At 44.4% G+C, this 23,296-nt stretch overlaps 1 long non-coding RNA gene across 1 annotated transcript; it reads left to right on the top strand.

Annotated features, from left to right (window-relative positions):
• Window positions 1-8,918: 8,918 nt before the first annotated feature.
• On the top strand, window positions 8,919-15,782 carry LOC147818013 (uncharacterized). Its single transcript, XR_015438391.1, has 3 exons — window positions 8,919-12,230; window positions 14,357-14,398; window positions 14,824-15,782. It is a non-coding gene; the product is annotated as an uncharacterized LOC147818013 (long non-coding RNA).
• The last annotated feature ends 7,514 nt before the right edge of the window (window positions 15,783-23,296 follow it).

The raw sequence follows: 23,296 nt of genomic DNA, 5'->3' as shown, positions 1-23,296 counted from the left end.
CTCCTAATAACGCACTCTCATGTCCCTCAGATGGACAGGCCTGAGTTGTCTGGACAGGCCGTAGCTCTCCCCACAAATGCTTGAACAATTGGAGGTAAATACGTTGGAGACAGCCCATTTGTTTTGGGCCGGCGGTGATGCATGCTTTTGCAGCGAGCAGCACATTTTTACCACGCAGCCCAAAGCAGCTGTGAGTAATGGACTGCTCCGGCCTGTCCACTCATACTGCTATTTTTATTATTGTATCCCTTATAGTTTTCATTTTTCATATCGGAGAGAGAGAGAGAGAGAGAGAGAGAGAGAGAGAGTGGACAGCATTCCCTTCAAGTATGTTCTTTCCCTAAAAGAGGCGGGAAGCGAGGGCCCCACATCCCCTCCTTCCTCTCACTTCATCATCTTCCATCAACCGTCCCTCGCTGTTTGTAGTCAGACTGAGAGATTTCGTTGGATGCCAGGAAGAGACAAATAAGGGATTATCAACAGACAGAACAATAATTCAGGCCGGACAGCTTCATAATAATTTTTCATGGATCCATCACTGCGATTCTGTGGCATGTTGTCTGGTTCAGCCTCTGGGGATATGGGGGTATTCTGAGTTGGAAGGAGTGAAGAAGAGAGAACTAAGTACAACTAACCAAAAAAAAAAAAAAAAAAAAAAAAAAAGCACAAATAAAGCTGCTGAACAGAGCATACTGTAATAATGTGTGCTTACTGTAGACGCTGTAAAAGCAGAGTGGAAAAAACTCGGCTCCAGCTTTGAAGATGATTCACTAAGTAGCTAAAATTATCTGCTGCTGCTGGCCCCAGGGAGGAGACTGGTATTTTGCATCGAGGCACTCATATGGGCACCTATAATGGGTGCCTCTTAATTCCACTGACAGCTTTACTGGACCTGAGTTATGGAGCTGCAGCCATGCTGCTCGTTAGGCCCTCGCCAGGCTTCACACTGGGTTACACTAATACACCCCCCCACCCCCTCCCCTGCCCTTTCCCCCTGCACACACACGGGCATAAAATCAGCCATACACACACATTTATGAGGGCTAGCACATCCTCACACACCCAGAAAGCTACTGGCCCACACAGTTCCTTCACACACCTTTCTTGTATAATGGGGGTTATTTGTTCAAGTTGTTCAGCTGATGCTAGTATCAGATTTATTTCCTCGCTTCTGCCCTTCATCTTGTGCTCCTCTCCTCCACTTGCATTTTCTTGTCCCCTTATCCTCTCTCTCACCGTGCCCACCAGGCCAACACCCCCCACCCCACCACCCCTCACCCCACCCCCCGACAGTAGCAGGGTCCTGCCGGGCGATCCATCTTTGTCAGCCCGCTAAAATGATAATGCCAATTAAAGCAGAGGAGTAATTGCCCTCCACTGCCTCTGATCCCCAGCAGACCCTCAACAGGAGCCATGGCCCCAAATACGAATGAGACCCGGGCCCCTGGAGGCCCTATCCTGGGCCAGCGTGAGGACAGGTGGGGAGGGGAGGGGAGGGGGAAGGAGGAGGAGGTGGGTTGGAGGGCATTGTGGGGGGAGGAGGGGGTGATTTGTAACTTTTAACCTCCACTGATCACCGATGGCCTTGACAAGGAAGAAGTGGAGGGGAGAGGAAGAGATATCACACACACACATAGATAAAGCACACAAGCACACACAGCCGGAGATGCTGGTAGTTGGTGCACATGGAGGAAGGCACACACGCACATACACACACACACACACACACACACACACACACACGTGTTCAAGGTCGCTGTCAAAGGACTTATGGCCCTTGCCACTGCACACAGACTCTCAGTGTGAGGAGCCTAATAGGAAGTGAAAGGACTACCCGGCAGTGGACTGTAACACCACTGATCAGAGGTGACATAGCTGCACTCTCAGGTCAGCCATGCAGCCATTATTACCACAGTCCCTATCACAAATTCACTTTTAAGGTTATTGTCTTTCTTCTGATAACGTGCACAACACATGGTTTGGTAACATCTAACGAATGATCTGTGTGACTTGGTGCGTCCTCTGTCTTTTCTAGAAGAGAGGAGAAGGTGACTGAGCATGGCTCCTCTGAATGCTCTGAAACGTTTCAACCGCGCCTGGCTCTCCTCACGGTGTGTTTGTTAATCACTTTCGGTGTGCATGTAGATCGTCTTTCCTCTGTTCTAGTTTTTACTGCATATTCTTTAACAATGATTAGATGCCAACTTTTTGAATAATTGCTTAGTCTATAAAATCATAATTGCCCAGAACCTTAAGGATAGGTTCACAATTTGTCACGTAAAACAATAGTCCAAAAAGGTTTTGCTTTGCTGTAATCAATCCGCTTGTTCATGCTGGCCATTATTATGCAGAGGTCGCTTCCTAATGTGCTTTCAATGTAAGTGATGGGAGACAAAATCCACAGTCCTTGGTCTGTGACAAAAATGCATCCTGAAGTTTATTCGGATAAGATAAGTTAGTCGAATCAAGTGGATATCTGCCAAAGAATTCCCACTGTCTTTTCTGAGCTGCAGTGGAAATTTTGTTCTAAAAATACTAGCCACGTGATTGGTCTAATTATTAAGCTTTAGATGAACTTTTGCAGAGATTTTTGCATGGAATGATTACTGTGGAGCACATTAGGAAGCCAGGATGAAGAGGAGGAATAATCTGTTTCAACATTCATATGGGCTCTTGATTTAAGATGGAGTTGAAAAAATTATGATCATATCCTTTAAGGTGATTGCTTCAGATTGCTTGTTTTGTCTGACCAATTGTCCAAAAACGCCCAAATTTACAAAGATGTAAACTAGAGAAAAACCTGCAAATCTTTACATTGGAGAAGCTGTAACCAGTGACTGACATTTCTTCTTGATAAATGATTAACTCATTATGAATTCATAGTTTTCTGTCAGTCGACTAAACAATGAACCAACTAATCGTTTCAGCATTCAGCTTTATGTGAGTCACATGACGAGCACAGGCCTTCTGCCTCAACTTTACCACTAACCAGGCGGCCATGACAGCCCATGCATCACAGCGTACTTATTGCAGGTCTTGTGTTGAGCGCGTGCGTTTGAGTATGTTATTACTTCTCAGTTACAGGACTGTGTGGGTGCAAGACTGGATGCCTGACGAAGTGTGTAGGTGGCTGTTAACACAGACTCCGTCACCCATCATGACTGGGTGGTGACCTATGGCACAGACCAGCGGGAGAGCACAACAGCGGCGCCACATGGCGCAAGGCCCAGGGATGAAAATCACTCCGCTGATCTTTTTCACCTAATTTTATAAAGGTAAACACAATGTTATAAAGAAATGGAGCTACCGCTGTATTATAGCTGTGTCTAATCTGTTCAGTCTGTGGTGCCCCTCTGCGTGCACGTTTAGGACACATGAGAGACACACTTGCGCGTCACGTGATGGGTTGAGGCGTTGACAGGAAGCTGCTGCCTGAACATCAGGAGAGCAGCTGACGAGCTCCACTACAGAGACCCGATGAGCTCCATCACAAGAGTAATGATCACCAGAGCCTCAATGTGACAATAATCTCCCCTAACTTCATCAACACAATTTATGCCAGCAGGCCACCAAATGCTTTCAATATGTTCTGCATCATGATCGTCCTCTCAGCTAAAATCACAGTTACTGTAACAATAATAAAACGTGGAGGCTTACATTGATTCTGCAGGGCTACTCTGCGCTGTGTGTCGCAAGGCCTTAGCACCACGTCGTGGGCTCGATGCTAACATTGACTTATTACAAGGGAGCGTGCCGCCAAATCCATAATTAGACTCCTTTTGTTGCCCCCGTTGTTGTTGAAAATGTAATTATGAAAGATGAAACACAGCCTTCAATGAGATGGCTGTAAAATAGCATAATTAATATGGGCTTTTGCGAAAACAATCCCCGCTTTACGGGAGCCCCGTGTTGGCCGTGAAATTAATTAAGTGTGCCAGGATTTATGGCCTGTGCTCGGAAATGAAGAGAATTAATCGCAGGCCGAAGATGGATGGTTGCTGGAAAATGATGATGCCCGGGACCATGTGGGGAGGAGGCGTCTAACTGCTTTAGGGGGGCGCACTAGGAGCGGAATAGAAGGTTTTGACACAATTACACACCCCTAGACAACAGCTGGGCCAGCGGTGGGATAGAGTACTTTTTGGGCCAGCTTGGAGTTATGATATTTTTTTTTTTTTATCTTCAACCCACCTGCACCTTTTCCCAGCACATTACATACAGCCCCAAGGTGGTGTTGGAGCTTTGGCAAGGTGTGTATTTCTTAGAGAGCAGAGGAGTGTTGTGTTTGTGTTGTGTTTTTGGCTGATGACTCATGTTTCATCCTGACATCCTCTCCATTCAGGTAGATGAACAATAACCATGTATTTGGACACAATTATGACAATTACAGCATAAACACACTTATTACCACAACCAGTGCGTGATTCTGACCTCCAGTGTGAGTTATTTGAAATCTAACCTGAGAAACGTCACGATGAAACAAACTGTGCCTCTCACATTCCACAATGAAGTATATGGGCATTGTTGCACATGTAAGAAAATAGAAGAAAACAGAAATAGATTGAATTGACAGTGACATTTATTGGTCAGTAACTGAAATCAGACTCAAATACAAGCACAGATATGCAAACAGGCATAGTGGTTAATATTCACCAGATAAAAATCCTAATAATTTCACTCTGCCTCCAAAAGTACTCCGCCCCACCACCGGCCCAACTATTGTGTGTTGAACGAAGGTGAAGAAAAATTACCAAATCACATGCTGTGTGAAATAACGGCCAATATTAAACACAGATTGTTAACTTTGACCTCCGACAGTGACCTTAGACCCAAAACAAGTCCTGAAACACCCTCCTCCTACTGCCCCCCACCCCCCCACTGACTGGTAGGTGTGTGTTGTGTGTTATGTTTTGTGTACTTGCGTGTGCTTGTGTGTGTGCGTGTGCGTGTGTGTGTGTGTGTGTGTGTGTGTGTGTGTGTGTGTGTGTGTGTCTGTTGTAATAATGGAAGGCTAATTACCCACCTCCCATGTCCCTGGACAGCGCCACAATGTCTGGGTTAGGTCTGTGTGTGGGATGGTTCATGGTGGTAATTAGCTTGATACACACACACACACACACACACACACACACACACACACACACACACACACACACACACACACACACAGACAAGATAAATGAAGGCTTGGGTGGGTGTCTGTTGTTGGACAGTTGATTGGGCAGGTACTAGGGGAGTGTCTGGGGTCTCCAGAGCATGTCCGCTCTGATAATTATGTGTGTGTGTGTGTGTGTGTGTGTGTGTGTGTGTGTGTGTGTGTGTGTGTGTGTGTGTGTGTGTGCGCACTCCTCCGCTGAGAAGAAGCTCTCAGCCCAAATTGCTGTCTCTTGTCTCATTGTCAGAGTGATTATGAAATATTGTTTAATTTACTGGGTGGTAGAGTCTAGTGTGATTTTGATGAATCGGACCTTTTATTTCTTCATTCCCTTTATTGTCTAGTGGTTAGGTGTCGTGTGTTTGTGCGCTCGAGTGTGTTGAGCGCAGTACTACTTACAGTTTTGCAAACTGCACTGATAGAAAGGTGTGTGTAATGTGTGGAAATATTAGATCCACGGAAGCCCCGGAAGGAGGAGGGGTTATGACAAATATTACATTACATTACATTTACTCATTTGGCAGATGCTTTTATCCAAAGCGACTTACAAGTGAGGCAACTTGGGGTTCAGTGTCTTGCCCAAGGACACTTCGGCACACGGACAGGAGGAGCTGGGGATCAAACTACCAACCCTGCGATGGACCTTGGTACTGGAACAAATACACCAACAATAACTTCGCTTTGTCAGAAGCTACAAGGCTCCTCCTCTGTGCCAATGTCCCTTGCGACAGTGTGAGCCCTGTCAGCACAGGTCACCGTTTCCCCAAGGTGGCAACCAGACCGACTATATCATTTAGTAAACTGTAAAGCATCATACAGGAGTTTGGTGGAATCAACATTTGAACAATCATTTTTATTTTCAGGCCACCTCAGAACTTTCGACTTGAAATGATTAGTTGAATTACTGTACCACCAAGAGTTGTTGCACATGTTGGTGTGTGTATGGAGGGGGTAGGAAGTCGTAAGGCAGAACAGAAATAGACAGTGTACAGTTTTTATAAACCAAGCTAGAGAGAGAGAGAGAGAGAGGGGAGAGAGAGAGGGAGATCTAGTAGGCCCACTCTAACTGATTATACAGCTATCGACAGGGACCCAGAAAAACAGGCACTCACTTTCCTCTTGATTGAATTAAACACCTTTTATGGGGCAAATCGATGGGAGGGGTGGCGGATGACGGGGATAAAGGGAGAGGAGAGCCGAACGTGTTATGATATGTGGAGGTGAGATCTGTCTCTACTCTCTCTCGCACATTCACACTCACCCAACACACACACACATACACACACGCACACACACGCACACACACGCACACACACAACCCTCCCACAGACAGGTGAGAGGTCTGATGCCATGTTGTAATTCAGGCAAATCAATGCTTTTAAAGCATTTAGCCATGCCTGGTGATGAAGTACAGTCAGAATAGGCCCGCCAAGCAATATATGTCCCAGACCCAAATCAATCACAATTACACGGCCAGGCTGGGACGGTGCAGTGAGTGGACAGAGGGATGACTGGACTCCACTCCTCCATTCACTCCACTCCTCCATTCACTCCTTTTATAGTTTGATCAAAGATGAATAGTAAAAAGAGGAATGCGTATCAGACGCCCACTGAGGAGAAATACAGTAGGCCTTTTCCACAGTAGACATTGTGACTTGTCAAAGGTGGAATTCAGTCATCATTGATTTTATCATTTACACCTGTGCTTTTCATACAGTGACGTGTCAGAATGTCAGATAAGAAGTTGATAATCTTCCAATCACGAGCCTCCTTCTTGTGCGCAGTTCTGTTTAATGGGGCTTCATGACTTTGTAACTTTTTGGGTAAAACATCTCATTTCACAGTGTTTATCAGATCCTTGCCCGTCTATACAGTTCTTCAACAGCTGCACAGACTTCCCGGGGATTGCTGTCTGTTTACTTTTAATCTGACTCAAAAAAAATGAAAGATTGAGAAGATTTCTGTTTAATTTTCTGGAAAATCTCCTCTCCCTGACTTACATTGTCCTTGCAGGAATCCACGTGTTTCCTGAATCTCTACAAAGCCGGTGGTGAGTAAATGTGTGACCATCAGTCGTATTTGTACTTAACAGATGTAGCATTGCAATTTTATAACATTGTCAGACTCGGTTTTTAAATAAAGGATCAAATAAAAATAAAAAATGTATCCTTTCCTTGTCAAAACACAATGCCTAAATTACCCACAATACATCTCAACTTGATCACTTCTTTCTAACTCCACCCCCCCCCAGGTTGTTTGGATTTTCAAACTTGTAGTCTTCATCAGAGTTCACACAGCTCGCTCTGCATGCACAAAATGCTTCTCACAACTTTTTTCACATACGCAGTAGCACTCCCCAGCAACCGTAAACAGACTTTCCCTTTAACTTTGGTCTTTAACAGATTGCGCTGATGTCAGAAAGCAGCAACACCACACCTCTCCGATCACCAGTATCAGACACAACAACAGAGCCAAGCAAAGTGACATCATCCCCCGCAAAACTGGCGTAATCGATACAAAACAGGATGCTGATCATTTTGAAACTCAGCTGTCCTCTAATTAGTATAAACTAACCCAATCCTCCTGGCCATGATTTTCATAGACTTCACCAGCTAGGAACAGGACAGTATGACCTCATGTTGCCACAGGGAGACCCCCCGCCTGCTGCCCGTCCTAATCAGCTCCTCTGCCTGGACGCTGTGTCCACTATGACCACATTAGTCACCAACAGCACCCTACCACTGACCCCCACAAACCACCACGCTAACTCCACAGTCCGGCTCAGCCAATCAACACCGCTGTCAACACTGGCCAAACCAATTAAAGTGTCTAATGAGCGTCTTGTATAACACTAACACGGCCATTAAAGAGCATTTAAAGAGAGTACAGGGGTATCGGGTGGAGGGCTGCGGGTTATGGTGTCATGGCTTATTAGTATTCAAGCAGCGTTTGGTTTCCATTAAGGCAGCGTTCACGAGCGCCTCAGGTGTCTCGATGGATCCAACGGCGGCGATGTGATGATTCACGCATCCAGGACTTTATAAACAGCTTTTACACCGATGAGAACAATCTCCTCTCATAAAGAGCACTTTCGATTTCATTTGCGAATACAGATATATGCAAGAAAAAATAAATAAAGAAAGTGCATATGGAATGTGTTTGAGAAAACAGTGACTTGACAGTATTACACAGGCACTCAGTTTAATACCCAGCCATAATATTGCTGAGGGAACAGGCCCAAGGCGCTACTCTCTTTTATTAGTCATTCACTGGGATTATGGACACATTGCTTCCATTACCTAAGAGAGAGGAGCAGAAGCCCTGTCCCCCTGGGGATGGCCAAATAACTCTCTTTCTCACACACACACACACACACACACACACACACACACACACACACACACACACACACACACACACACACATTAACATACACTCTATGGCCTAAATAGATTTGAGTGTTGGTGCGCAGATGTACACAGACACACACAAACACACTCCATCATTAAGATGAACACAGGCTTCTATGAACCCCCCTTTTACCAGCAGGATAATAGAATCAATACTGCATGTAAATAAATGGCAACTAAATAGATCCATAATAAAGTTGCTGAAAGACATTAGATCACAAAGACTTAGTGAATACCCTTCCTTCTTGTGCTTTTGTGTTTTGCCTGTTTGTGACGCTGTCTGAGGTTATTTGTGCTCATGTGTTGCTCTCTGTCTTTTCCCATCACACTTCTTTTAGATGCAGTGTCTGTGTCCTATGCAGAGATGAGCGGAGGTTACATATGATCAGGTCAAATTTGCACACATCAAATCCGCACATGCTCTCGCACAAACACGCAGCATCACACACCGACACGTTGGTTTTGTCAGCGGTGAGACGCGATGAGGCTGATTGATGGCAGCAGAGAGGGAAGGGATGGACAGATGAATTTGATTTGTCTTAATGCAGACGAAGTGTGAGGTGGCGGGGCCCTGCATCAGTGCATTACTACCACAGCCGCGAATGCATGTATCAAGGTAAATCAATTACCAATCGATAAGATTCTGCAATTTGCATAAATCCGACTGTTTTGAGCAGGATGAGACTCTTCCCCCTCCCCCGAGTTGTTTCTGTTTCAAACAGAGCGAGAATGCTCTTCACCCTCACTCTTCCAGTCCAAAATCCCTCCATCTCGACACACAAGCTCCATGACTTTGATGTGACATTGCTTACAAAAAGAATATAATGTTCTCTGGGGACACAGGTTGGCACCCTCAGTTCAGATGAACATGCCACTGCTGGCCTTTTAGCAAATGCTGTTTTCCAGACTGATTTACAATGGGAACCAAAGTTAAATAGCTTTCATTACTAGATTATCAAAATTACAGTAAACAAATAGGCTCAATAAACAAATAGTTCCTTGGCAATGTTCCCATGACTATAAAATAGTGGATACTAACCTCCCCACGGGTCATAAGATAAATCTAAGGGGGATGTGAGGTGATATTCAAGATAAGAAAGAGGGAAAAAATATCAAAATTTACCACTATAAATGGTGTTTTTCTTGCTTTTCTCAAATCTTTGTTTTGTTCGTGTGGAATACTGAATAGCTTTACCTCTTCCGGCCTCTAAAGATTATTCAAATCATCAAAGAAGGAAACATCACTCACTGTTTGAACTGCTTACATCTCACAGACATAAGCGATCTGTGACAAGGGATCATGAGTTGACATAGATTTGCTTTATAGGGTCACGAAACACTGCTGTGGAGTGATCATGAGAGAGAGATGTGCAAAAAGGGGAGAATATACATAGTATACATAAAAATAAAAACAGTACAGATGGAGTGAGATGAGAGCAGGAGTTTTTTTCTATGAAGTGCACCTGTATGGTTTGAAAATAGCCACAAACTAACTTCACCGGTGCTGCGTTTGTCTATTATGACAAGTAACTATGCAGCTGCAGAGACAGATCAAGTGATCAATCAGCAGTTCAGACCCCACTTTCTCTCACACCCCCAAATGTGCACCCTAAAAAAGAAAAAAAAAAAGAGTTAAATCCCCAAAGGCAGAAAGGAACTGCTCTGTTTTTTTTGGCTCAATTAAACCATGAGCTGAAATTCATGTCCGAACATTTGTCATTTAATAGAGTCAAGATGCATGAGCAAGAAAACACGAGCGGGGGAAAGTAGCTGCCTGTTGACATCAATTCAGAGAATTAATGTGTCCCAACAAATCTTGATGTTTTATTTCCGCCAGTGCCTCCATTATGCGCTTTTAGTCATTAGGGCTGATACTTAATGATTGACACCCAGTTAAAGTGCACCTACAGTGCATCGCTTATCATGACCTGCTCTCGTGCACCTCACACGCATGCACACATGCCCGTATGCACACACACATATTAATATTTACTCTCTTAAACACACAAACACACACAGCCAAGCACCCACTCTCCTAAACCCCAACGTGGGCATAAATTTCTCCAGCTGTGACTTAAAAGACAAATAGCCAATAAAAGTGCCAGGGGTGTTCACACATGCGTTTCTGGCACAATCAAATCAATTTCCTCTAAGTAGCCATAAACATGTTCTCTTTTAAAAGGTGTGAGAGGGGTCCCATTATCCCCAGGCCCCCTGGCCTGCTCCTCCACCCCAGAGGCCTCTCCATAGGGGTCAGCATCAAGGCCTAATCTGTCTCAGTCCGCTACACCCATGTGTAGCTCTCAGACACAGAGAGAGCAGGATCTCAGCCAAATCCAAGCCTTCTGATCACAAGACTATGTCCATTAATCAGTAGCAGGCAGCACAGTGACAAAAAGATTGCCTGGCAGGGGGTTAGAGTCCAGGGAGCTGCCTCAGTCCTGCTGGAGGGCCCAGGCCTGTGAAGGTCTGCATGAGGGACCAGACAAGGGGCTCTTTTATGGTCGATGTTATTAATCAATGATTGCTGTGACTGAGCTGTGATTTTTCATATTTATCTAAAGACTTCTAAAGTCTCTGAGATCTGTGATCGTGTTACTTTTGTCCTCATCCTTCTTGCACCAGTGTTTGTCCTATTGTAATGCAGTTACTGTAGTAGCTTCAAGGGGGGTACTGAGACTACAATTACCCCAGTTGTCCTTCCCATGGTAAATGATTGTAATTGTAATTGACTATAACCACTTTTTGCATATAAACCCCATGTAAAACACTCAACCCCCACCTTGCAAAGGCTCCCCATGCCCCCCTCTTTCCTCCATCTTCACTGTCTGCTAAACCTTGGGCCTCCAGCTTACACTCATGGGAGTTGACACTCAGTTCCTACAAATCCAGTTAATATTCAGTGGCTCATTAAAGATTGATTGTGAGCTGTAAAGAGGGAAATCACACACATATAAGAACACAAAATCCTGCCTTTAGCTTGTAATTATACTTTATGGAGGAGGTCCTGCTGATCCCCTGGTCCTTGTTAGTGAAGGTTAGGGATGTATAGACCTGCATGGTGGGGACCATGGCCCGGCCCAAGTCGACCCAGACCTACCCAGGATATAAACGTCAGGCCAGGGCAATCAGGCACAGGATTGCCCCCCTGAGAGAGCAGTTCATTTCTACTGCTGAAATATTTAGGAGTCTGAGCATGCCCTAAGAGACTCCAAGAAGCAAATCTTAGACACAGCCCTGTGTATGTGCTGGAAGGAGTAATCCCTGCACATCCTGGCCCAGGTGAGCTTTGCTGATGCTGAGGCAAATTACAGCCAGCACTGCGCCAAATGTGTATTTTTGCAAGTATTGTCAGATATTGGTTTTATCTGAATAATGAGCATTATTGTCATTATTTTAACCAGTATCTCAGGTTTTAGATTCAGTCTGTTGTTTATTCTGTCTCGGTTTCTTCCTCTCTCTCCCTCCATTCCCACTCCTTTTCTGTTTCTACCTGACCTTGTGACCCTACCAGTTTCCCAGGAGTCCCTGGCCTAGGCAATGCCACAAACACAATTTCCGTAATGTCATTTGCAGCATGGATGAAGGAGAGAAAGTCCTAGCTGTCAAAACCACCTCAGCGCTGCAGCGAAGAAAACGCGACCCGACACATGACAGATTCTTAGGTTTGTACAAATGGACAGCTCCCCAACGCCCCTCCTTCTCACTTCAGACCTCTCGCCTCTTCTCTCCTCCACCCAGCAGCACCTTGTTCCTCTCTCCCCCCATACTCTCTTTTTCAACCCCACACCCCTTCCCCTTAGAGTGTCACTCCCTCCCTCTCGCCATGTCAAATGGGCAGAAATTACTGCATTATTAAGTGTGCGTGGAGGGCCGAGTCATCTCATCAAATCTAATTAAATCAGCCTGTCACATGATTCCCACTCCTGTGGACATGATGCACAAATATGGAGTTTTGAATGACCGAAAATTAGGCAAACCTTTTTCTGCCAGCTAGTTTTAGATAATTATATAACTTAAAAAGTAAACTGACTGTTAATGCAGTAAATGCACATAAACAGCAGACTATTGCTGTTTTTTTTCCCTCTACTTGCTGTTTTCCTTTACGGTTCATCCCCTTACTTGAGCCTTCACCTCCTCTTGCTGGCATCGTAAACAAAAGGCAGGACCCTCTCAATCATTGGCTCAATCAATGAAGATGATTGGACCAGTGAACAGGAACACATTGGGTTAACACCTCCAACCTGCTCTGCACCTGATGTGACCCACAGCCACAAAGAGTGTGCTCGCATCCCATTTGTCACTGCAGTTTTTCCTGGAACAGGGGGATAAGATTGAATGGGCCGCCATGGAAATATGATTTTCAGTACGCATTGTTAACTCACCGGGGAGAGGCTTTTGCCAAATTCTATCAAAGTGTGCAACTGTGTATTAAATGACTATCAAAAGGCCAGCCATCATTTTTCATGCCATAACCATGGTGTGCCCCAGGACTTACCCCCTCTACGATCACAAAGAAGACTATTGCTATTGATCCACTGTGAAAATGTGTCGACAGCGGATGTGACATTGCCTCAGACAAGTAGAGGTGAGACAGTTTTGAATATGCAGTCATGGTTAGTATATCAGAGGTCTGTGTGGCGCGTGCAGAGGGCTGGGTTAATATAGCCGCTTACTCTATGTGCAGATGGAGGGGAGACCTCAGAGTCATTTTCTTCCCACGCTACAGCCAAAAAGTTTGGAGCTTTGCTGTGGTGATCCATATGGAAGCAGGTGGGCGCGGGGCCATGAGTGGGCGAGAGGGGGGTCCCAGTGGGCGGCGGGTCACGGATCTTGGGTTGATGAAACATCGGAATCTCCCACAGCAGAGAATGGTGGCTGAATGTGGTTTTCAGTGTGTAGGAAGAGAGCTGGTTAAAGTTTAACCAGCCCCATCCTGTTCTCCGCAGCCCTCCATCAGCCAGCCAGAGCCAGAGCCCAGCCTCGCAGCCTCCACCCCCTCTGACCCCCACCCTGTTAGGGACAGAAGTGATGGATCGCCCCTGTCATTGTGCCCCTGTGAGGGGACCACTGCAAAGAGGGACCTGGACTCCTTGTTAATCTGACCCTCTGAGCCAGAGTGGACAACACAACACATTATGACAACCCCCCCCCCTTTCCAAAAAGCAAAAAGAGAACACATGGCATGTTACTAAACTCACCCGCCTACATATGAGCCTCGGCACTCTCCTCTTTTCCTTTTTATTCAGCCTGCCCCCCTGCCCCTCCCAAGCTCCCATAAACCATGGCAGGAATGCCTTAGAAGCTGGGTGCGTTTGGTGAGGAGTATAAAAAGAACAGAGAAAGTTGAGCAGAAAGAGAAAAATGAGAGGTGGACGAGAGAGACGGCGAGCAGCTGTGTGGAGTGACAGGATGCAGTGCGGATGACTAATGGTGCTGGATGAACTCGTGATATTGACGAGTGATCAGTCATATGCTGATGCCATCTCTGCCCCAAACCATGTGTTCACTAGCACAGGGTGTTATAATGTTGATTTCTGTCTTGATTATAAAAAAAAAAATCAAATAAAAAAATCAACAACCTCCCAAATGATTTAATGAAAAAAAAGAAGAAAAAAAACATTTGCTAACTTACAAGGGGCTTAAGGAGCAAAAAAAAAACATTTCAACTTAAGATGGAAAAGTACTGTGGGTCAGTCAACTCACACTATACATACAATCAGTTATACTCTAATGCTCTAATTTTGTCATTATGATGACAATTAAAGAACTTTCTTTTTCCATTTCACAGGGTCTGATGAAGCTCTCAAGCCAGAAGACATCTTTATTCTTAGTAAGTTTTTTTTTTTTTTTTAATTCATTGCCATCTATCAAAAATGAGCTGAACATGAAATAAAGTGGCATAAATCCTTCATCTAAACACAAAATTTATCTCAAAGTGATGGAAAGATGTTCTCACTTTTTATGCAAAATTATAATTATAAGACAATTAAATGAAAAACAGATAATGAATGTCTAATGTAAAATGTCAATTAAAAAATATCATGCTAATTTGTAATGGTCCTCCCCTTGATTATTACATGTTTCCCTTGGGGTGAGCTAGCAAAGTAAATTTTTCTGGTTTGTTAAGGGAACAGGATGTCAAGCTCTCACAAGGAAATGTAATAATGCGAAGGACATGGGTCAAGTTTACCACTTGCAGGCAGGAAAAAAAGAAAAACCCAAAACTTGAATCTGTTTTCCTTCTTTTTGTGACAGTGGGGTCACCGCTCCACCCATCTGGGTCTAAACTGGAGACATGGGGTGTCAGTAGGTGACAGAGAGGGGCAACATACTGCTCTAGTTGGGAGACTTGATCACAGATGGACATGTGTGCATGTGTGTGGGTGGAGGGGTTGACACACACACGCGCTGCACCTCTCTCAGCTGACTCTGAGAATATGTTTGCGTGGGACAAGTCCACCAAGACCCATCCATCAACCGGGTCCAAATACGCCCTGCGCCACTGTTGACACGGGGGTTAACAACTTGACACTGACAGAGGTGGGCGAGGCCCGCAGCAGAAAGGAGACTGAGACAGAGAGAGAGATGGATTGGTGTGTGATCGACATTCAATTTGAATTATTGCAAATATTTCCATTTAGCAGAAAATTGAGTACATTATGAAGTATACAAGCTGCGGGACAAGTGAGTCCAGTGCCTGTTCAATGCAGCAGAAGTGAAAACAAGCAGCGGTGTATCTCCTCGTGACCTTGTCCTTACTTCAGACTATTGCTTCAGGACTAAATAGACAAGCTTGTCAAAATGGCCGCCAGAGATGAGTTACGTTGGAATTGTTCATGAAGACATTAAACTTCCTTCCTCTCAGTAATCACCGTGCATTATTACACATTAAACATGCACTAATGTACAAGTGATCAATTTTGTGGTAAGACGACAACCAGAAAGTGATTAAAAACTTTTAGGGTGCATTGATTTAAAAACTACTTTGCGGGCTATGTGGAAAAAAACTGGAGCTGTACATAAAGTAGTAAATAAGGGCCGTTGAACGGGTCTGGATGCCGGGAAAGTTCCCGTCCAATGGAGGCCGAGAATGTAAAGTAAATCTCTGAGTGGCTGTGGCAGGGATGCAGGTGGAGGAAAGCGCAAGGGAAATGTAGCGTAATCTCGGCCTCAGCCACGTTATCGGCTGGGCTTTTTAACACAGGGGCCAATTTAATTGCACTTAAAGCAGAATGGCAGAACATCAATCTTGATGAGTGGATCTGCTGTCTCTTATACACATCTTCATGATCTTTTTTCTTTTCTTTTTTTGCTTTTTACAAAACCAATTTTATATCCATTGTTTGAATGTTGGATCACGTTTGGAAAAGATATCTATGACAAGTAAAAACAATATTTCAACATCAGAGTTTATTTGTCCTTTTCAACTGGTTTTCATGTTTTTCTCATTGTCAGCAAAACACCAACAGCAACATTGTGTCAATCCGTCTCTCAATATTTTCCGACTTCTTCCAAATATATATCTCCGTTAAAAGAAATGGTGAAATAATTTCCGAAATTAGCTGTGCACTGTGGTTTTTAGCCAGTGTTGCTCAAACAGGAGTAATTGTTGTATTTGTTGGGAATTATTCCCTGCAGTGGATTTGGTGAGCTAGTGAGTATTTACAGCAGAAGGACATGTTCATCGCAGTTAAACAAGTCACCCAGTGCAACAGTGTGTCGCATTGATGTGTTTTTAACAGAGAAATAAACTATATCAGGCTTTGGATACACACACGACACATGTTAGATTGGTTAATTCCATTGGGATTTGCTGACAATAATAAACAAAATATTAAACATCAGAGGACTTATGCTTTAATATACTCCTGGTTTTACATGTTCAGTTGTTATATAGCAGAACCTGCCTAGAAATTTGTTTTTTTTTTCCTCTATAGGAATAAACAGATTATCCAGTTTGCTATGAACAGCTATGAACAGCAGTGCTGTCCACTATATAGAATCAGTGATTTTTTTTTTCTGATTAGCACGAAACTATGTCAGTTGCAAACCAGCACATTTTCACATTGACTGGAGAAGTAAATGTAGGGGAAATATATACAGGCATTAGGGCTTAAGCCAGTAGTTCTGTGGTTGGAGAACGGTAACTACCTCCTGTGCCATAAGCATCTTGAACCCTTAGTGGCTGTGGAACACTTAAATACAGAGAGTACTGGCTTCATCAAGGCCATAAAGCATAAAGAGGACTTGAAAGCTAGGGACAGAGCCTATACAGGAGTAATGATCCCTTAATGTGGTGGCCTCTCTAACTCAACCTCTCGCAGTCTTTCTGCCCCCACCCCCCACCCCCGCTTCCCCACTCCCAACTGCTACATTAGCAGGGATAATAAATGAGACTCCGGCATCACAAGCATAAACTTTTTATGACCCACCTAACCAGCCTTATCAAATGTGGATGTGATTACTTCACCAGTTGACAGATGAAGAGATGGATGGACAGTTGTGAAGGAAGGGATGGACTGCGAAGGAGGAGGGGAGAGGGGGGTGCAGATGCTTCTGTGGTGGAAATAAATAATTATTTAATAATATGTATGTGGAGGAATGATGAGTGTGGAAAAGTAGGAAGAGGAAGTGTTAAAATAAAGGACGAGGAATAAAAAATGAGAGTAGAATGAGAGAGGTGAGGAGTGGGAGGATGGGAGTGTCTTCGAGTGTTGCTCTGTGTAGCTGCTCTGAATGGGCTGGTAAGATGGAGTGGACAGGCTGTATGGGCCCAGTGAAAGGCGCCTTTCTCTTCTACATGATAACTTTGATCCCTCCTGTTTCCACACACCAGTCAGCAATATTGTTAAGCAGCAGTTGGTTAATACTTTAACCAAGTCCTGGTATAGAGACGAAGGGAGGAGGTACCCCCCCCCCCGCTCTTACAGTCGTTTAACCAGATGTTTCTAGAATTTCCTGTTTCTGTTGTCTTCGTCTCTACACAATAAAATTACAGTTATAACTCCAATCAGGTGCCAAATCATAAAATAAAGAGGTAAGTACCAGTCTATCTATTTAAAAAGCACTGTAAATTCATAGTTAGCTGTCAAATATATTTTTAAAAAATGTCTACTTTTATCTCATACAGTATTATACAGGATCTTAATGAATTCAGGTCAAACATTTGGCGTACTCTTTGGCTGCCACTTGCCATTTACAAGATTGAAAGATAAAGACAAATATCTGAAACCATTTTGCCAACTTATATTATTTCTATGCATCACCATAATATTGACACTAAATTTTAATATTAAATGTCATTGCCTTGGTTGTGGCTGTGGTTTGTGCCTTCCGGGGACTTTCTATTTTATTACTTAAGGAATAGTCAAATATTTTGATGCCAAATTGGCTCTTTGTCAGGTACAGATGAATCAAATAAAGACTGAAGAGTTGTACTTTTTCTAATGTAATAAAACAGAACTTTTAAAGGGAGAGTTCCAGAGCCTTGCAAGTCCTTATGAGGCAAAAATCTCAGTTACAGTTTTGGAGTGAGCACCTGTGCAAGATGTGTGTGTGTGTGTGTGTGTGTGTGTGTGTGTGTGTGTGTGTGTGTGTGTGTGTGTGTGTGTTTCACACTGATGGATTTGTGTGCTTTAAGCCATTGTTGTTCTTGTTCCTCACCGAGTTACTTTAATAATTTTCTGCTGAGATGCAGAACTCTTATTTGAGTCGAGAGCTTCTCTCACTGTGACTATCGTGCCGTGTTAGCTGTATGACTGATAGCGTGGATGCATGCTAAACATGTGTGACATGTAGTTTTTGTTCTGCCTCATTAACGAACGGCCTGGGTATGAAGAGATCAGATTAAAGGTAATTAAAATGACAAAAACACACCATCATTCCTAATGCAGCTGTAATGACGGCCTTAGTGTAGCTGAATGCCAGCCCCCTCCACCTCCTTTTTCCTCTCTGTTCCTCCCTCTGCTCATCCCTCTCTCCATCTCAGCTGTGGCAACAGAATCATTAACCTGGCTCTGTGAGTAGGATGTGCTGACAGAACACTCTGCTATTGTGCTTCCTGTCATCTTCAGGAAATCGGGGCTTCCCCCTGCTGTCGAGGTAAAGCACCACTGGGTGATGAGTGATGCCAATCTTTCTCTTCGTTCCTCCTTTCATTTTGTTCTTCTGTTTCTATGTTTATCTCACTCTCTTCACCTCTCTTTATGTCCCTCCTCCTAAACTGCTTACACACAAAAAATATGTATTTTAATAAAATATTCAACATTTGTCCAGAATCTCAGATTCTGCACAGCAACTTTTTTACAGCATTTTTTAAACTTACTATTAGAATTTTAACTCGAAATACAGGTCGGGAGAAACATCCTTGAAATAATTTCTATTCTTTCAAGAGCCATCACCCATGCTCTGAATACAGCGCCAGGCTAAGATATATTACACATATTCAGGGGGAGGGCAAAGTAAGAGCAACACCTTAATATATAATACAGTCCAGTACAACCTCACTTAAGAAATCAATACACTCCTTTCCAATAGCCTCAACTAAAACTGACGATTATAAACGTCACGGCAGTAGTATTTATAGCAGGACTACTATACTGAATTGCCTGGTATTGTCAGGTGTTCCTGTTATTTTGGCCACCCCCTTGTGTGTGCATGTGTGTGTCTGTGTGAACACCCTGATAGAAGTGATGGAGTGGGCATGCTCTGTCATGAGCAGCGCAGAGTTGACGCTTCCTTTACATGGCAGCTGCAAGGCTCCAGTGATGTATCAGAGTCAGCAGAAGCATTGATCAGAACCGGGGTTAATCATTGCTCCGGGAATCCAGAGGAGATAGAGGCTGCCTGGGGAGAAGTAAGCCAGGAGAGTGGGCGGCTGCACCACAGGAGGCCTGCAGCTCTACAGTAAAGGAATGCTGCCAGGAAGACATAACCACTTGTCTGTTTATCTCACTGTCCAACTATCAGCTGTTCATAATAATGAAAGGTTCTGCACAAGTTTTTTGGCATGCATTTGGATCTGTGTGTGAGTGTGCGTGGGGTTGTGGGGGTGATGGGAGCAGCAATGTAATCCCCTTAAATGGACGGATTTCCGAAATGTGGGCAATGTGATGCCGGATCTGTGCTCTGTCTACTCAGCAGTACCCATTCACTCCCCTGAGCTGGGGAGTTAATAATTCAAAAGAGAGAAGGGGAAAAAGGCCATAGGCCTGAGTGACAACACGGAGAGCGAGACGGAGACAGAGACAGAGACAGAGACCAGTGAAAGTATGGAAAAAGTGGGCACAGTGGGACGGAGGAGTACAGCAGAACCATGGAAGGATAAGAAGAAGAAAGAGCTATTCCTGAGGGCAGTTATATCACTTTGGAGATAACTGAATGTGACGTTGTAGTCGTGTATTTTTTCCAACATCTAAACCAACAGATTTCTACCACAAACAGAGGCCTTTCCCCCTCAATTCAGCTCCCCCCTCATCTCCTCTTTCCATCCTCTTCTCCTCTCACTACCCGTGCCACTGGGATGACTCTTCCCTGTGACCTGCCGTCACCAACATCACCGTTGACAACATCAAAGTCGAGGATGTTCTCTCCAAGCAACGCACATGAGGCTATGAGGGAAACGCACGTGAAACCAACAAATAAGGAGCAGCGCAGTTAAACACACACACATGCACAGATACTTGAAGGAATGTCAGCAATGCCAGTAGGAAGGATGAGGGGCAAATCGGAATACAAAGAGGTCCATCTCCTCAGAGACCAGGAAAAACAGGGCAATAAAACCGTCATGTCGAGCCAAGAATCTGCTGATGGCACACATACATATATGCAAGTTCAGAGAGACAAAAGAGAATCTGTCAAGCAGATAAAGCCATCACTTCTCCTTTTCATCCCTGGTTTTGTCCAGAGGCGTCCCCCTTTCACCTCTCCTCTGCCCTGCCAACACTTGTCAGGCAAGAGAGTCATTAATGTTTAGCTGGGCAGTGATGGCAGCGCTGACAGCACTCATCTGTCTAAGGAGACAAGATGAGAGAGAGGGACAGCCCATCAAAGGATGCCACTTAGAGAGTGAGAGGGAGAAATGAGGGGGGGGGGGAAAAGGGAAATGTGAGGCTGAGGCTGGACGGACAGGAGAGAGACCCATCTTTTTTTTTTTCTTTTCTTTTTTTTTCTATTCTCGCAAAGTTAAAGGTTACGTCACCAAGGTGGGATATAAAATGATGCCATTGTCATTTCCATCCTCCCCTCCTTTTCTATCTATCCACCTACACAGCCCCCACCTCCCCACCCGTCCACCCCCCTCCACATGCTTGTCAGCAGTTTGATTCAGTACCTGCAGCTTAGTTACTCATTGAGCTGAGGAGGGACCAGAGCCGGTGGAGGTGTATGGACGGCTGTCTACGGGCAGCCACCGGTGGTTGGGGGCTGCTGTTTTGACAGATCTGCCTGCGTCGTCCATTCCCTCCTGTAAAGACACGAGACACAAAGCACAGGAAGTGGAGGGAGGTAGATAGCTCTGAATATGAATGGTACACTGCAGGGGCGGTTAATAATTGGGAAGTGTTGGACTATTAATCTGAGAGACACGGCCATGTTGGGTTTTGTGTTTGTGTGCTGCTGTAGCTCTCACACTATACTGTACAGTCTTCACCTCTGCATATACTGACGAAACATCTCATAACGTTTCCTATAAGCCATTCACGGTAATATCACAAACACAACAGCAACTGCAGTACTTGAATAATGCCCATTATAGTGTATACTTAAAGCTCTGATGGCACTCTAATGAAACACTGAGGCCATTCCTCAAAACTTATGAGAACAAGCTTCCTCGGGTTACTAATCAATTCCGCTTTTACATTTACTATATGTGTTTGTGCCTATGCGAACATGTCCAAATATCTATGAGTGCAATGCAGTAAATGAGTGTTTCCCTCCATCTCTCCAGATACGTCAGAAGTTAATAGAGAAGGTGCTTTGACTGCCATGACAAGTTAAGTAGAGGGAACGGGACCATTGTCTTCCAAATCAGCTGTCAGTGTGTTTCTGCTGTCAGCAGTTTGACTCACTACCTGCCTGGTTAATCATCGAGCCACTCCGAGCTGCTGGAGGTGCATGGCCCACCATCACGGACCCCCATCACCGCCACAACAGGACAACATCTGATTGACAGATTAGCAAGCACTGGCGCTTTTTCAAAGGGAGGGGGTTGAAACAGGGTGGAGAGTAGTGATTGGAATTTGAAGGAGCTGTGAGGTAGAGGAGGTGTGTGTTTGTGTGGGCAGATATGGTGGAGGAATGAAGGTTAACAGGTCTTCTCTATGATGTATGTGTAGCTGAGGAGTATGAAGATGTGAGATTTCCTGTATGGGCTGAAAGTTTTTGCAGAGGAAAGTGGCAGAGGCGGGTCAAATGAGAACATTTGCGGGACCGCAGAGTGAGTGAAAGCGCTGCTCCTGCGCCTGTGTGTCAGCAAGAGCTGGTTGTGAGGATAAAAACATCAGGATGACATGTTTACCATCTAACCAGTCAAAGCAGAAAATGTATGACTTTGTCTTCAACCACTCTCATAACTGAACCAAACCAAACAGCGTCTTAATAGCGTGCGGTTTTTCCCTCAGGGCTAGCTGGACGAGCAAGACGCAGGGAGACAGTCTGACAAATAGAGAGGATTCCTTTGAAAGTGAAATTGCCTCCCCTATTGGACATTAACGCTGCTACAACCAACATTTACCCCCCCCACCCTGATAGGTTATGCCCACTTTAGTCTTCTCCCCACCTCCTTTGATTCCCTCATGCACGCCCGCTGAGGTTTGATTTCAAATGGAAAAATTAATGGGAGAATAATAGCCCTGGGCCTCACTCTCTTCCCCACACACACACACACACATACACACACACACATCTTAGTTGGTCTACAGGGGGACAGAAAGGGGGGAGTAAAATTTAGATCCATTCGCCTCACTTGGTCTACTATTCCATTGTGACACACACACACACACACACACACACACACACACACACACACACACACACACACACACCAGGGACTTTATACCCCCCCACCACCACCACCCTCTTTTACACCTTAGAGGGCTTAACTTTCAAATATTAGTACAGTGGCTGTGCGGGTTTCAAATAAATAAATAAATAAATGAGGACGCAATGATTAGCAATTCTCCTGATAGTTGTATCAATGTGTTTCATATTCATTTTCACTTCCAGGAGAATATTTCTGCAGAAACTGTGATTTTGAGAACTTTCCAAGCTTTTAGAAAGGCCCCTAAAACCGGTACAAGGAGTTTCATTTCCACATTATTTGCAGCAACTCACCAACAGTAGCTTCAAGAGGAATGCAAAATCCCTTACTTGGATTTACACAAAACAGATCAAAATAGGATTCTTCTTCTCCTCCAAATATGTTGCACGTGATTTAGAATACTAAAGTACCCAGGATGCGTTTAAAGACAAGAGTAAATATAAACTTTGTTATTCCTGCAGTTCTGAGTACCTCTGGTATAGTATTGGCAGGAGTCAGATGTTAGAGATCACAAAAATAGATGCATGCACACACACACACACACACACACACACACACACACACACACACACAAACAAGATGTGCAAGTTTCACTTTAGCTGATACAGGGCCAATTTGGTTGCAGGCATTATAAAATCAAAGTTAAGCCTCATTGCTCTTAGGCTAGCAACACAAGAAGTGTGTGTGTGT

This window comes from Seriola lalandi, unplaced genomic scaffold (genome assembly GCF_002814215.2).
Source record: "Seriola lalandi dorsalis isolate HSWRI2012SDOR001 ecotype SW California unplaced genomic scaffold, Sedor1 jcf7180002054767, whole genome shotgun sequence".
Taxonomy (NCBI): Eukaryota; Metazoa; Chordata; class Actinopteri; order Carangiformes; family Carangidae; genus Seriola; species Seriola lalandi.
Note: the sequence above shows the minus strand (reverse complement) of the source record. Positions and strands in the feature narration are given on the sequence as shown.